This window comes from Jaculus jaculus, chromosome 17, assembly GCF_020740685.1.
Source record: "Jaculus jaculus isolate mJacJac1 chromosome 17, mJacJac1.mat.Y.cur, whole genome shotgun sequence".
Lineage (NCBI taxonomy): Eukaryota > Metazoa > Chordata > Mammalia > Rodentia > Dipodidae > Jaculus > Jaculus jaculus.
The window spans coordinates 55,051,838-55,067,196 of record NC_059118.1 but is presented as its reverse complement, the minus strand read 5'-3'; the positions used below and the strand labels follow the sequence as shown (position 1 = coordinate 55,067,196).

The 15,359-nt window shown below is 45.2% G+C and overlaps 1 pseudogene; it reads right to left on the bottom strand.

Annotated features, from left to right (window-relative positions):
- Positions 1–7,381: 7,381 nt before the first annotated feature.
- Positions 7,382–7,822, bottom strand: LOC123455610 (annotated as a pseudogene).
- Positions 7,823–15,359: the final 7,537 nt, after the last annotated feature.

Genomic DNA, 15,359 nt, shown 5'->3' with positions numbered 1-15,359 from the left:
ACTTCCTGCCCTGCCCTTCCTCTCTGGATCGCCTGCTTCTCAGTGTGCATTCCCCCAAGCCCCACCACCCCCCTTTATTTTTCTTGAGGTAGGGTCTCATTCTGGCCCAGGATGCCTGGAATTAATTTTGTAGTCTCAGGGTGGCCTCGAACTCATGGCGATCCTTCTACCTCTGCCTCCCAAGTGCTGGGATTGTGCGCCACAATGCCCAGCTGAAGATTCAGGTGTTTTTTGTTGTTGTTGTTTGTTTGTTTTGTTGTTGTTTTTGAGGTAGGGTCTCACTCTAGCCCAGTCTGACCCTGGAATTCATTTTGAAGTCTCAGGCTGGCCTCAAACTCACAGCAATTCTCCTACTTCTTCCTCCTGATTGCTGCGATTAAAGGTGTGTGCCACCACACCCAGCAAGACACTTTTCAAGTACATTGGCTAACCATCAGGCAGTCTGGTCAGAACAGGGGCAGAGGGGAGTGCCCCTATAGGTTTCACGTGCTATATGATGACATTCTTAGCCCTTGGGTTGGTGGAAGTTGAGGGGCTGCACATTCCAAAAAGTTCATACCTGATCAACTGATGGTCACCCAAGAGTACAAAGTTGGCCTAGGTTACAGAGAGAGCGCCAGGCCAGTGCAGGCTAGACGCTTTCTTATTTGGTGGAGGGTGGGGTTTTAGCAGGGTTCTCACTCTAGCCCAGGCTGCTATCAAACCCATGGTGATCCTCCTACCTCAGCCTTCCAAGTAAATGCTGGGATTAAAGGCAAGAGTCACCAAGACTAACTTGGGTATGACTCTTTCTCAGAACAAAACAAAACAAAAATCCAACACATAAAACATAATAGAAGCGGGGTGTGGTGGCACATGCCTTTAATCCCAGCACTCAGGAGGCAGAGGTAGGAGGATCACCGTGAGTTTGAGGACACCCTGAGACTCCATAGTGAATTCCAGGGCAGCCTGGGCCAGAGTGAGACCCTACCTTGAAACCCCCCCACCACCAAAAAAAAGCCAGCTGTGGTGCGCACGTCTTTAATCTCAGCACTCAGGAGGCCATGAGTGCAAGGCCACCCTGAGAATACATAGTGAATTTTAGGTCAGCCTGAGCTAGAGTGAGACCCTACCTTAAAAAAAAAAAAAAAAAAAAAAAAAAACAACTATAGACCTAGGACTCTGTATTGCTGTGTAGACATATAGAGTATTAAAGCAGTAGCAAGCATTTATCTCATGACTGGGATTTTGGCCAGGGTGCCTCTTTCTTACCCCACATGATGCTGAGAATCTGGGTGACCATGTTCATTGTGGCCTCACTTGTCTGGTGTCTTAATTAAGATGACTATAACATGTAGGCCTGGCTGGTTCTTGCTTCTTCCCACGGCTCTCACCACCCAGTAATGTGGCCAGAACTTCTTAACACAGTAGCTCACTGCCAAAGAGAGGGGAAAGGAAGCTGGGCTCTTAATACCTGGGTTTAGAGGTCCCAGAATATTACTTCCATAACAGTCTGTGGGTGGAAGCGAGTAGAGGCCCAGAGGAGGGAAAATAGACTGCACCTGTTCTCGGGAAGAATCCTCCAGGCGGCTAGCTACCTCCGCAGGCAATCACCAAAGCTCATAACCAGATTTGCATTGTGGGAAGAGCCTTCTCTCCTCACTCTAGAGAATGGATGGTAGCTGGGAGGAGAGAGGGCACAGAAAGACCACTGTGGAAGGTGTTACACAGCACAGGAAAAACTTGAAGATCTAACTGCAGCAGTGCATAAAAATAGGCCCGGTGAGCCAGGCAGGGATGCTTGAAGCAGGCGGAGCTCCATGGATGTGAGGTTAGCTTGGGCTAGAGTGAGACTTGCCTCAAAAAAGAAAAAGCTGTGCTGGAGAGATGACTTAGCAGTTAGGGTGCTTGCCTGGGAAGCCTAAAGGACCCAGGTTCAATTCCCCAGAACCCACATAAAATAGCTGCACATGGTGGCGCATGCATCTGGAGTTTGTTTGCAATGTCTAGAGTCCCTGGCATGCCCATTCTTTCTCTCTAACACATACATTTTTAAAAAGTAAAAACCATTTACTGCCACATGTGGCAGCACACACCTTTAATCCAAGCAGAGGCAGAGGTAGGAGGCTCTCCATGAATTTGAGGCCACCCTGAGACTACAGACTGAATTCCAGGTCAACCTGAGCTAGAAACCCTACCTCCTTAGGGAAAAAAAAAAAAAAAAACAAAAAAAACAGGAAGCCAGCTAGAGAGACGGCTCAGCAGTTAAAGGCACTTGCTTGCAAAGCCTAATAGCCCATATTTGATTCCCCAGTTTCCACATAAAACCAGATGCACAAAGTGGCACATAACTCTGTAATTGATTTGCAGTGGCAAGAGGTCCTGGTGCACCCATTCCCTCTTTCTGCTTGCAAATAAATAAATTAAAAAACATATACCAAGGGCTGGAGGGATGGCTTAATGATTAAGGCATGAGCCTGCAAAGCCAAAGGACCCAGGTTTGATTCCCCAGGACCCATGTAAAACCAGATGCACAAGATGGCGCATGCATTTGGAGTTTGTTAGCAGCAGCTAGAGGACCTGGTGTCTCTGTCTCTCTCTCTCAAATAAATAAATAAATAATACTAAAAAAAATCAAAAGAATAAAAAATACATATCAAAAATATTTTATGTGGGCTGGAGAGATGGCTTAGCGGTTAAACACTTGCCTGTGAAGCCTAAGGACCCCGGTTCGAGGCTCGGTTCCCTAGGTCCCACGTTAGCCAGATGCACAAGGGGGCGCACGCGTCTGGAATTCGTTTGCAGAGGCTGGAAGCCCTGGCGTGCCCATTCTCTCTCTTCCCCTCTATCTGTCTTTTTCTCTGTATCTGTTGCTCTCGGAAAAAATATATATATATTTTATGTTATCACTTATATGTGTATCTATACATATGTATACATATATATAATCAGCCTGGGCTAGAGGGAAAACATACCTTGAAAAAATAAAAAAATATTTGTTAGGAGCTGGAGAAGCTAAAAGGCCCTATGGCAACCTGCCATGGTGGCCAGCATGGGGGGCAGGAGCCAGGGTCAGCCAACCCTGCCTTACCCGTCTTGACCACCCCACTTGAGACTTCTACACCATGATGGTCATAAAGGCCCAGCAGATTCATTTTCTCTCTGATAGGTTGCTCCATCCACCAGTTGGGGTAGACTTTAAATATATATGTTTATACCTCTGCCTACCAAGTGCTGGGATTAAAGGCATGCACCACCACACTCAGCTTAAAATATATTTTTGAAATATTTTATTTTTTTATTTATTTGAAAGAGAGAAGTGGCAGATAGAGAAAAAGAGAGAGAATGGTCATTCCAGGGCCTCTAGCCATTGCAAATGAACTCCAGACACATGCACCATGTGTGCATCTGGCTTACATGGGTACTAGGGAGTCAAACTTGGGTCCTTAGGCTTCATAGGCAAACACCTTAGCCTAACCACTAAGCCATCTCTACAGGCCTTTTAAATAAATATATTTATATGTATATTTAGCCAGGTGTGGTAGTGCACACCTTTAATCCCAGCACTTGGGAGATAGAGGTAGGAGGATCTCCATGAGTTCGAGGCCACACTGAGACTACATAGTGAATTCCAAGTCAGCCTGAGCTAGAGGAGACCCTACCTCAAACAAACAAACAAACAAATATACATTTTTAAAATATTTTAGGGGTAGACTTTTTCTTCTTCCTTTTTGTTTTTGCTTTTTATTTTGAGGTAGGCTCTCTAGCCTAGGCTGACCTGTAGTCTCAGGGTAGCCTCAAACTCACAGGGATCCTCCTACCGCTGCCTCTCAAGTGCTGGGATTAAAGGTGTGCACCATCACGCCTGGCTTTTTTTTTTTTTTGAGCTGTCTATGTACCTGAGGTTGGCCTTGAACTTCCTGGTCCTCCCGAGTTCTCTTATGTGCTACCACATCCTTGGCTACTGGCAGCAGTACCTGAAGTGACAATGAGGCTAAGGTCCCCTAAGAGCAAGCTTTTATTCAGAAGGCGTTTTTTCTTAGGAAGCCAAGCTGGGCTAGTCCCAAATGAGGGACCTGTGATTCTTGTCCGACTGGCCCGTCAGGAAGCCCGGATTCTCTGAGTGAGAATTCCTCAGAAAGACAAAAGTCTAGCCAGCTATGAGGTTCCCCAAGTGTTCCCCCACCTGCAGCCAGCAAGGATGAGAGGGGAACTCTGGATCCCAAGGTGAGGACCTCGGCAAGTGTTCCATTAAAAACTGTAGTAACTTAATTGACTATTGATCCCTTAAGCTCTTGGGTAATTTTAGTTTATTAAAAATAGTTACACTTTGGGCTGGAGAGATGCCTTAGTGGTTAAGCACTTGCCTGTGAAGCCTAAGGAGCCCCGGTTGGAGGCTCGATTCCCCAGAACCCACGTTAGTCAGATGCACAAGGGGGTGCACGCATCTGGAGTTCATTTGCAGTGGCTGGAAGCCCTGGCACGCCCATTTTTTTTTTTTCTCTCTATCTGGTTCTTTCTCTCTCTCTCTCTCAAGTGATCAACTTTCAACTTTTCATTCCTTCCCTCCTAACTTCCTTTCCTTTCTTTCTTTTTTTTCTTTCTTTCATTTTATTTTATTTTAATTTAATTTAATTTAATTTAATTTAATTTTATTTTATTTTATTTTATTTTATTTTATTTTGAGGTAGGGTCTCACTGTAGCCCAAGCTGACCTGGAATTCACTACGCAATTTCAGGGTGGCCTTGAACTCACGGCGATCCTCCTACCTCTGCCTCCCCAGTACTGGGATTAAAGGTGTGCACCACCAAGCCCGGCTTCCTTTTCTTTTTTTTTACTCACAGTCACAGCATACTCAGAGCTGCCCAAACAGTCAACTCTGAACTTGGATTGGCCCTTCCTTGTCCCAGGAAACCATTGCTACCTAATCTTGTTGATTCTTCCACTCAAAAGCATTGTGACATGGAATGAATTTTGGGGTTCCTCTGCCAATGTACCGATATACGGCACTGCACCAATAATTTGGGGGTGTTTCAGATCCTTGTCTTGTGAATTCCAAGAATAAAATATACACATCAGAAGATAAGGTTCATTCAGAAAATTTTTATTATATCTGGGCATGGTGGTACACACCTTTAATCCCAGCACTGGGGAGGCAGAAGTAGGAGGATTGCCATGAGTTCAAGGCCACCCTGAGACTATATAGTGAATTTTAGGTCAGCTTGAGCAACCACAGCTACAGTGAGACCCTACCTCAAAAAATATATATGTGTGTGTGTGTGTGTGTGTGTGTGTGTGTGTGTGTGTGTGTGTGTGTATGGCTTAGAGGTCTTTTGTTTTGTTTTGTTTTCTGACTTTTCTGACCTGTGGTAAAGTGTAATGACCTAGATTTACCCCTACAGGCCCAAGGACATTCCTGAATTTTGTCTAGAGAAAGCTATTCACTTTGGGGTCCTGCCACCCTTAAACTGCCTAGCCAATTTGTTTCCTATCACTGTAACAAGGGTCACAGGCTTGTAGTTTCAGCTACTTGGGGGGCTGAGAAAGAAAAGTTTTTGAGGCCAGGAGTTGGGAACCTTCCTAATAAAAAATAACTTTGTAACCAGGCATGGTGGCACATGCCTTCCCAGCAATCCGGAGGCAGAGGTAGGAGGAACAAAGTGAGTTTGAGGTCACCCTGAGACTACATAGTGAATTCCAGGTCAGCCTGAGCAGAGTGAGACTCTACCTCGAAAAACCAAAAAAAAAAAAAAAAAAAAAAAAACTTGTTTGTTTTTCGAGGTAGGGTCTCACTCTAGCTCAGGCTGACCTGGAATTCATTATGTAGTCTCAGGGTGGCCTCGAACTCTCAGCAATTCTCCTACCTCTGCCTCCCAATGCTGGAAAAAAAAAAGAAAAAAAACTTTGTGACATTCCCTCAGTCAGGCCCCCTGAGAGTGCACTGTCACCAGTGTTGTAGTTTTCTTTAAATATTTAGTCAGTTAGTTGATTAGTTTGGGTTTTTCTAGGTAGGGTCTCGCTCTAGTTCTCCCTCTCCCTCTCTCTCCATCAGTCTTCTCTCTCCTCTCTCTCATAAATAAATAAAAATAGAGGAAAAAATTAATTAGCGGTTTTTAATCACAGCAGCCAGGAGGCAGAGGTTAGAGGATCACTGTGAGTTCATCTGGCTTTACCTGGGTACTGGGGTATTAAACCCAGGCTGTCAGACTTTGCAAGCAAGCGCCTTTAACCATTGAGCTACCTCTAGCCCTTCATCTACTTCTTCCCCCCTTTCTTCTTTCCTGCTTCTTTTCTTTTCCTTTCCTCCCCCTTTATTTGAGGTAGAGTATCACTCTTTTATAGGCTGACCTGGAATTCACTCTGTAGCCCAGGCTGGCCTCAAACTCATATGATGATCCAACTTCCTCAGCCAACTAGTGCTGAAATTATAGGCATTTGCCCACCAATCGTGTGTGTGTGTGTGTGTGTGTGTGTGTGTGTGTATGTGTGGATGGATAGATAGATAGATAGATAGATAGATAGATAGATAGATAGATAGATAGATGATAGATGATAGATAGATAAACAGATGATGTGTGTGTATATGTGTGTGCATGTGGAGGCCAAAGTGCTTGACATCAGGCACCTTCCTCAAACACTCTTTAAAAAAATTTATTTATTTATTTAAGAGAGAGAATGGGCATGCCAGGACCTCCAACCACTGTGAATGCACTCCAGACATATGCACCACGTAGTGCATCTGGCTTTATGTCGGTACTGGGGAACTGAACCTGAGTCCTTTGCCTTTGCAGACAAGTGCCTCAAGTGCTAAGTCTCTTCTTTTACTTAGCAAGGTCCCTCACTTGAACCCAGAGGTAAGATTCCCTTATCTGACTCCCAAATTCTGGGATTACAGGCTGCTGTCATGCCAACCAGGCATTTACAATCAGAACTCAGGCTTGCACAGCAAGTGCTTTATCCGCTGAGCCATGTTTCCGATATTCATGGTACCCCCATTAAAAATATTTGTGAGAGCTAGGAGACAGAGAAAATGGCATGCCAGGGCCTCCAGCCACTGCAAATGAACTGCAGATGCATTTGCCACTTTGTGTATCTGGCTTTACATGGGTGCTTGGAAGTCCAACTCAGGTCGTTAGGCTCTGCAGGCAAGTGCCTCAACTGCTGAGCCATCTCTCCAGCCCTGTTTAGTTTTGTTTTTCAAGATAGAGTCCCACTCTAGCTCAGGCTGATTGGAATTCACTATGTAGTCTCAGGGTGGCCTTGAACTCATGGCAATCCTCCTACCTCTGCCTTCTGAGTGCTGGGATTAAAGGTATGCGGCACCACACCTTGTTTCCTGTTTTTTTGTTTGTTTGTTTTGTTATTTCAAGAGGTTTTATTGCTGGAGTTTACAAGATAAATTCATGCCAGTAGGGCAGAGGCTGTGGATGACTCATATTTCCATTTGGGAGGAAGCACCCTCCTGGTCTTATAGTAAGGAGCCAATGGGAGAATTCGGCTCTCTATCTGAATCAGCTGGAATTTAGCATCCATATTCTTTCTGTTCCTCTCCAGATGCTTGTGGACAACAACTGCTTGCTTGATTTGACGGCAGAGGGCCTCAGGAAGATCAGCCAGTCTTTTGGACTTCAAGAGTTGCAAGATTTTATGGCCTGTCACAAAGCGCACTTGTGCAAGCCATGTGAGTTCCCTCGGGATCACACCGACCTGTGAGGGAGTCAGACCTTTCTTGGCCAGTTTGTAAATCTGCTCCTTCGAGTCGTCCGACATTCACTTCAGCACATGGGCTTGCGGATGAGCCAACTGGGACAGGCCGTTCCCGGGAGCGTGCAAGCAACCCATGACAGCAGTCCGGTGGCAAAGACCTGGTTTGGTTTTGTTTTTTTTGAGGTAGGGTCTCACTGTAGCCAGGCTGACCTGAAATTCACTATGTAGTATCAGGGTGGCCTCGAACTCATGGCGATCCTCCTACCTCTGCCTCCCGAGTGCTGGGATTAAAGGCATGAGCCACCACGCCCAGCTACCAAGTCTTTTCATTATCTATTTGCCTCATTCTGAAGAGGTGAAGCTTCAGGTTGCCAGGGCGTGGACGTGGGAGGCTCCTCCATACACTTCTCCTCCCCTACTCAAGGGCCCCGTGTAGCTTGATGTCATCTGGAAGCTCCTTGTCATCTTGCTCCTTCTGTCCCCCTTGTTTGTCCCTCCTCCCTTCCCCCATTGTTCAGGGTTTTCTTAGACCTCTATTTCAAAGCTCCAAGTCCCTTCAGGAAGACATCCAGCTCGCAACATCTCTCTCTTTTCTGATTCCTATGGCCTTGCATAATCTAATCTTAGCCATTTATTTGTGTTTAATCATATGTCACTTAGTGCTGTTATTTAATTTTTCTTGAGGATATGTTTTTTGTTCCAACTACATTATAAGAGCAAGGGTCATTTTTTTTACTTGAGTTTTTACTTTTTAATATCAACATAGGGCACATTATAGACCCTTAATATATTCGAACAAATTACAGCAAAATATAAAATGCAAGAATAGCAAGAAGTATATTAAACTTTTACCTTCAGCACTCTGTCAAGCACTGTGAAGTGGGCTGGAGGTGCAGGTCCTTAGCAGAGTACTGCCACAAGGCCCTGAGGCCCTGAGTTCAAGTCCCACAGCAGCACAAAAAAAAAAAAAAGCACGATGAGCATTGTAAAGAGTTATTTATGTCCTCTGGACAGGCGCTAATGGTACATTCATAACCTCACAATGATTGTTCTTACTCCACGAGACCTGCACTGTTCTGAGCCCATCAACAGTTTGACATGGAGGACAAAAGAAATGAGACATCTAAATAAAGGAAGGACTATTTGGAAAGAGGAGTGTGCTCAGTGGAATGGAGGTGGCAGAGAGGGGGACAAAAGAGTGTAATGGAACAGGAATATTGTCAAATTATAGTGGGAGGATCACTGTGAGTTCCAGGCCAGCCTGAGACTACAGAGGGAATTCCAGGTCAGCCTGGGCTACAGCAAGAGCCTACCTCAAAACACTGCAAAGCCTTCCCCCCAATGTTTGTTTTGCTTTGTTTTGACGTACGGTCTCACTCTAGCCCAGGCTGACCTGGAATTCACTCTGTAGTCTCCTGGTGGCCTTGAACTCATGGTGCTCCTCCTACCTCTGCCTCCCAAGTGCTGGGATTAAAGGCATGTGTCACCATGCCAAACATTCTCTTGTTTTTGTTGCTTTTTAAAAAATATTTTTTTTCTTTTTTTTGAGGTAGGGTCTCACTCTAGCCCAGGCTGACCTGGAATTCACTAGGTAGTCTCAGGGTGGCCTTGAACTCATGGTGATCCTCCTACCTCTGCCTCCCGAGTGCTGGATTAAAGGTGTGCGCCACCACGCCCGGTTTAAAAAGTAATTTTTGGGGACCAGGCATGGTAGTACACTCCTTTAATCCCAGCACTCGGGAGGCAGAGGCAGATGCAAGAGGATCTTTGAGTTCAAGGCCACCTGGAAACTACATAGTGAATTCCAGGTCAGCCTGGGCTAGAGTAAAACCCTACCTCAACAAACAAAAAGAAACAAAAAATTGCCTATGCTGGACCCACTCCTGGGTGGTAGGGCGCATATAGCTAGTGTGTGCGAGACCTTGGGTTTGACCCCCCGCACTGCAAGAAGACAAGCCTCCACAGGATGAACACCTGATGACTCGTTCCTTCATTCATCCTATTCCTGCAACAACCTGAATCAGTTTAAACGTGATTGAGTGGCACCCTGCAGGATTTATCATATTTGCGACAGGAGAAACCATCAGTTTGGCAGGGAACAAATAATATTACGGGGCCCAAAGGTGAGTAATTGGCCCTAATGACTTGGAAATAATTTTGAAATCACATTGGGCAGGCTGTATAAATATCTCCTATGTAACTGCAGGCCTGATGCTGGGGTGGGGGCAGAGACGTGGGAGGGGCAGGAGCCAGGGGAGCAGGGAGCACTGTTGCCAGCTGCCCCTTGCAGCTGGTGCCTTTCCCACTCCCTTCTCCTCCCCAGGCTGAATGGCAGTAGGTTAAAGGAACTGCTGAAGCAGGGACAATAAGCAAAGAAAGTGGCAATTCGCAGCCTATTAACCTTGGATTTTGGAAGTTGCGCCACTCCCATGATTCTCCACTGCAGCTGACTTTAAAATTGCAGCTTTAAAGGTTCACCTCATCTCTACTGAGGTGTACTATTTTGGTTAAGAGTGACCAGGAGTTGGAAGAATGCTTTGGGGGTCCAGGAAAGGAAACTGATTTGGAGAAAGACTCCTTTGTGTATGAAAGTCCCAATAGTAAGAGTGACAGACCCGGGAACGGTGGTGCACACCTTTAATCCCAGCACTCAGGAGGCAGAGGTAGGAGGGTGACTGTGAGTTCGAGGGCACCCTGAGACTACATAGTGAATTCCAGGTCAGCCTGGGCTAGAGTGAGACCCTACCTCGAAACAACAACAACAACGAAAGTGATGGAAGCTGTTTCTGGAGTTTGTTTAAATCATGTCTTTTCTCCTGAGTGTTCAGAGAAACTGGCAGTCATGATGAGAGCAGTCACTGTCAAGAAAACATTCATGTGTTCAGTCATGCTGGAAGACTTCGCAGTTGTCTATACTGCCCGTTCTAGAGAATCAAGAATGAAGCAAGGGCTGGAGAGATGGCTTTGCAGCTAAGGTACCCAGTATCCTTGTAAGCCAGACGCACAAAGTGGTACATTTGTCTTTAGTTCCTTTACAGTGGCCACAAGTCTCCTGCTCACCCATTCACTCTGCCTCTTAATCTCTTCCAAATACATAAATTGTGTGTGTGTGTGTGTGTGTGTGTGTGTGTGTATGTATGTGAAAGAAGGAGAAACAATTAAAAGCATTTTCTTGCAAGGCATGACAGCCTAAGTTCGATTCCCCAGGACCCATGGAAAGCCACATACACAAAGTAATGCATGCACCTGAAGTTCTTTTGCAGCAAGAGGCCCTGCTGTGCCCATACTCTGCTCTCTCCATTTCTCCACTCCCTCTCTCTGCTTACAAATAACTAAGTGAATGAATAGAAATGAAACAAAAGCTCTACGCTTATAGAACCTGAAATCCCCAAGGTCTTTCTTTGTGAAGGCAGCCAGCCTCACCAGTTTGCCAGTACTGAGGAGATTTCTGAGATGCAAATCTTTCACTGCCGGTATCAGGAAAGTCCTTGGCACCCCCAAAGGTGTTTGCTTTCTTATTTAAATTATTTATTTATTGAGTTTTGGGCTCTTCCTTCCTTCCTTCCTTCCTTCCTTCCTTCCTTCCTTCCTTCCTTCCTTCCTTTCTCTCTCTCTTTTTCTCTCTCTCTCTCTCTTTCTTTCTTTCTTTTTGTTTGCTTGTTTTTTTCAAGGTAAGGTCTTGCTCTAGCCAAAGCTGACCTGGAATTTACTACATAGTCTCAAGGTAGCCTTGAACTCATGGCAATCCTCCTACCTGTGCCACCACACCCGGCATTTTTTTTTTTTTTTTTTGGAGGGGGATTGAGGTATTTTGGGTTTTCTTAAAATATATTTGTTTGTTTGAGAGAGAGAAAATGGGTGCACCACGGCCTGTAGCCACTGCAAATGAGTTGCTGACGCATGCACCATCCTGTGCATCTGGGTGCTAGGGAATTGAACTTGGGTCCTTATGCTTTGCAGGCAAATGCCTTAACCACTAAGCCATCTTTCCAGGCTGATGGGTTTTTGAGGTAGAGTGTCACTATAGCCCAGGCTGACCTGAAATTTATTATTGTAGTCTCAGGCTGGCCTTGAACTCACAGAGATCCTCCTACCTTTGCCTCCTGAGAGAACTGGGATTAAAGACATGTACCACCCAGCTAAATTTATTTTTATTGTGTTATTTTAGCTTATTTTAAATTAACACATGTGTGTAAGTGCGTGTGCATAGGTCAGAGGACAGCCTCAGTGTCGTTTTCAGGAGCACCATCTGCCTCCTTTGAGACAATGTCTTTAATTGAGCAGGCCTTAGGCTAGATGAGTTGGCCAGGAAGCTCCAGGGATCGTCCTGTTTCCTCACCAGCACTGGGATTACAGACGTGCACCACCATGCCTGACATTTTAGGTGGAGCTTGAACTCAGACCCTCATGCTTGTGAGGCAAGCACTTTACCAACTGAGCCATTCTCAACCCTATTTAAATTTTTTTTTTTGGGGGGGGGATAGAGTTGCACTCTAGCTCAGGCTGATCTGGAATTCACTCTGTAGTTCCAGGCTGGCTCCAACTCGATCAATGCTTCTACTTCTGCCTCCTCAGTGCTACGATTAAAGGTGTGCACCACTATACCTGGACCTATTTTATTTTAAAATTTTTATTTATTTATTTGACAGAGTGAGAGATAAAAAGGAAGGGAGAGAGAGAGGGAGAGAGAGAATGAGAATGAATGGGCGCATCAGACCCTCCAGCCACTGCAAAGAAACTCCAGATGCATGCGCTACCTTGTGCATCTGGCTTACATAGGTTCTGGGAAATTGAACAGAGGTCCTTTGGCTTTGCAGGTAAACACTTTAACTGCTAAGCCATCTCTCCAGCCCCCAGTTTATCTTTTTGTTTTCGAGGTAGGGTCTCACTTGTAGTCCAGACTGTCCCGGAATTCACTATGGAGTCTCAGGGTGGCTTTGAACTTACAGTGATCCTCCTACCTTTGCCTCCTGAGCGCTGGGTTTAAAGGCATGAGCTACCATGCCTGGCCGATTTTACTTTTTTTTTTTTTTTTTTTTTTTTGAGGTAGGGTTTCACTGTAACCCAGGCTGACCTGGAATTCACCATGTAGTTTCAGGGTGGTCTTGAACTCATGAGCAGTCTGCACTACAGCAGTGCAGTACAAAGTCCTCGCCTTTCACCCCAGTACTAGGGAGGCAGGCAGAGGGAACAGGATACCTATGAGTTGGAGGCCATACTGGAACTATCGAGTGAGTTCCAGGTCAGACTGGACTAGAGAGTAAGACCCTACCTTAAAAAAAAAAGAAAAAAAGACAAACATCATTTGTCAGATGAATGTATCGAAAATGACCTTGAATTGTAGGCTCATCACTTGCAAAGGTCCTGGGCTGGAGGTGAAGCTCTGCAGTAGGTGACTTGCCTAGTATGCACAAGGACCTGTACTCCATCTGGTACCTTCTCTGGACATTTCGTGAAAGAAGTTCTGGCTAGAAAGCAAAATGGAGATCTTTTTAAGTGTTACTTGTCAAACAGTTTCACTTCCTCCTAATTGCAACTCCCTGGTGGAAGCTACCAAAAGATCACCCCAGATGCAAACAAGTACTTGTGAACAAAGTGGCAGTTGGCACAGTGTCACATGCGTGTGTGTGTGTGTGTGTGTGTGTGTGTATGTGCGCGCGCGCGTACATCTGCTAGGGTCTCTTGTCACTGCAATTGAATGTCTGTTCAGCGTTATGTGGGTGGCTGGGGAATTGAACATAGGCTGGTAGGCTTTGCAAACAAGCACTTTTAACTGCTGAGCCATCTCCCCCAGCCTGTATTTATTTTTTCCCTCTCCCCACTTATTTATTTTCCTTTTCAATTTCTTTTATTAACAACGTCCATGATTATAAAAAATATCCCATGGTAATACTCTACCTGCCCCCACTTTCCCTTTTGAAACTCCACTCTCCATCATATGCCTCTCCCTCTCAATCAGTCTCTCTTTTATTTTGATGTCATCATCTTTTCCTCCTCTTATGATGGCCTTGTGTAGGTAGTGTCAAGCACTGTGAGGTCATGGATATCAAGGCCATTTTGTGTCTGGGGGAAGCACGTTGTAAGGAGTCCTGCCCTTCCTTTGTCTTTTTGAGGTAGGGTCTCACTGTAGCCCAGGCTGACCTGGAAATCACTCTACATTCTCAGGGTGGCCTCAAACTCACGGTGATCCCCCTACCTCTGCCTCCCAAGTGCTGAGATTAAAGGCGTGTGCCACCACGCCCAGTTTTTTTTTTTTTTTTTTTTTTGAGGTAGAGTCTCGCTCTGGCCCAGGCTGACCTGAAATTCACTATGTAGTCTCAGACTGGATTTGAACTCATAGCGATCCTACTGCCTCTATGACCCCGCTCCCCCGAGTGCTGGGATTAAAGGAATGTGCCACCACAACCCAGTTCTAACATATCTTTTTAAAATTATCTATTTACCCAGGCATGGTGGTACAAACCTTTAATCCCAATCCCAGCACTGGGGATTGCTGTGAGTTCGAGGCCCCCTGAGACTACATAGTGAATTCCAGGTCAGCCTGGCCCAGAGTTTGACCCTAACTTGACCCCCACCAAAAAATATATATATGTATATATATTTGAGAGGGGCAGGGAGAAAGATAATGGGTGCATGAGGGCCTCCAGTCACTGCAAAGGAACTTTAGAGGCATGTGCCAATTTATGCATCTGGCCTGTGTGGGTCCTGGGGAATTGAATGTGGATCCTTTGTTTTTTTTCAGGCAAATACCTTAACCACTAAGCAATCTCTCCTGCCCACCATTAGCCATTTTTATCTGCACTTCTTACACTAGCAACCAAAGTGTCTCTATTAATACATCTTTCTCACTCCCTTTTCCTACTTACAGAGACATGTAGTGTCCCCTGTGGGTTGGCTGATCATTGGCAAATTCCATCCCAACACAGAGTATAGTATTGTTTATTATTATTATTCATTGGTTTATGAGGTAGGGTGTCTCTCTAGCCCAGGCTGACCTGGAATTCACTATATAGACTCAGGCTGGCCTCAAACTCACAATGATCCTCCTACCTCTGCCTCCCAAGTGCTGTGATTAAAGGCATGTGCCACCATACCTGGCAAATATAGTATTATGAACAGAAACATCAATTTTTAGAACTGCAGGTTTCCCTTTCTGGCTTCCTTACCAGTTTCTGAATGAGGGCCAATTCTCTTTTAATATGAGACACAATTTAAGTAGAATAGTAATAAGCCAGTTTAGGGGTGATGGGGCTCCAAAATTAATACTTCTTTTTCCATGTCTAAATTGTCTGTAGGGGAAAATTACACTTTAGGTCATTACACTTTACCACAGGTCCTTATCTCTGCCTCTTAGACAGTCTTTCCAACCCCTTCTGAGAAAATTAAGATTTCCTTGAAGATGGCCCTTTTCCAGAAATTCTGACCCCAGACACCTGTCATCAGGACTAGACTGACTAGACCAGCTTCCCATCCATTGTGTTCACAGAAAAAACCCTAACCTGAGTGTGGAGGTGGGCTTTTCAGACCCCCTCTTGCTCCTTGGACAAGGGCTGTCTTCCATCCTTCCCTTAAGCCCCCTTCTCTCTCTTTCTCTCTTTTTAAATCCTGTTTTTTTTTAAACTTATTTTTACTTATTTATGTGTGTGTGTGTGTGTGTGTGAGAGAGAGAGAG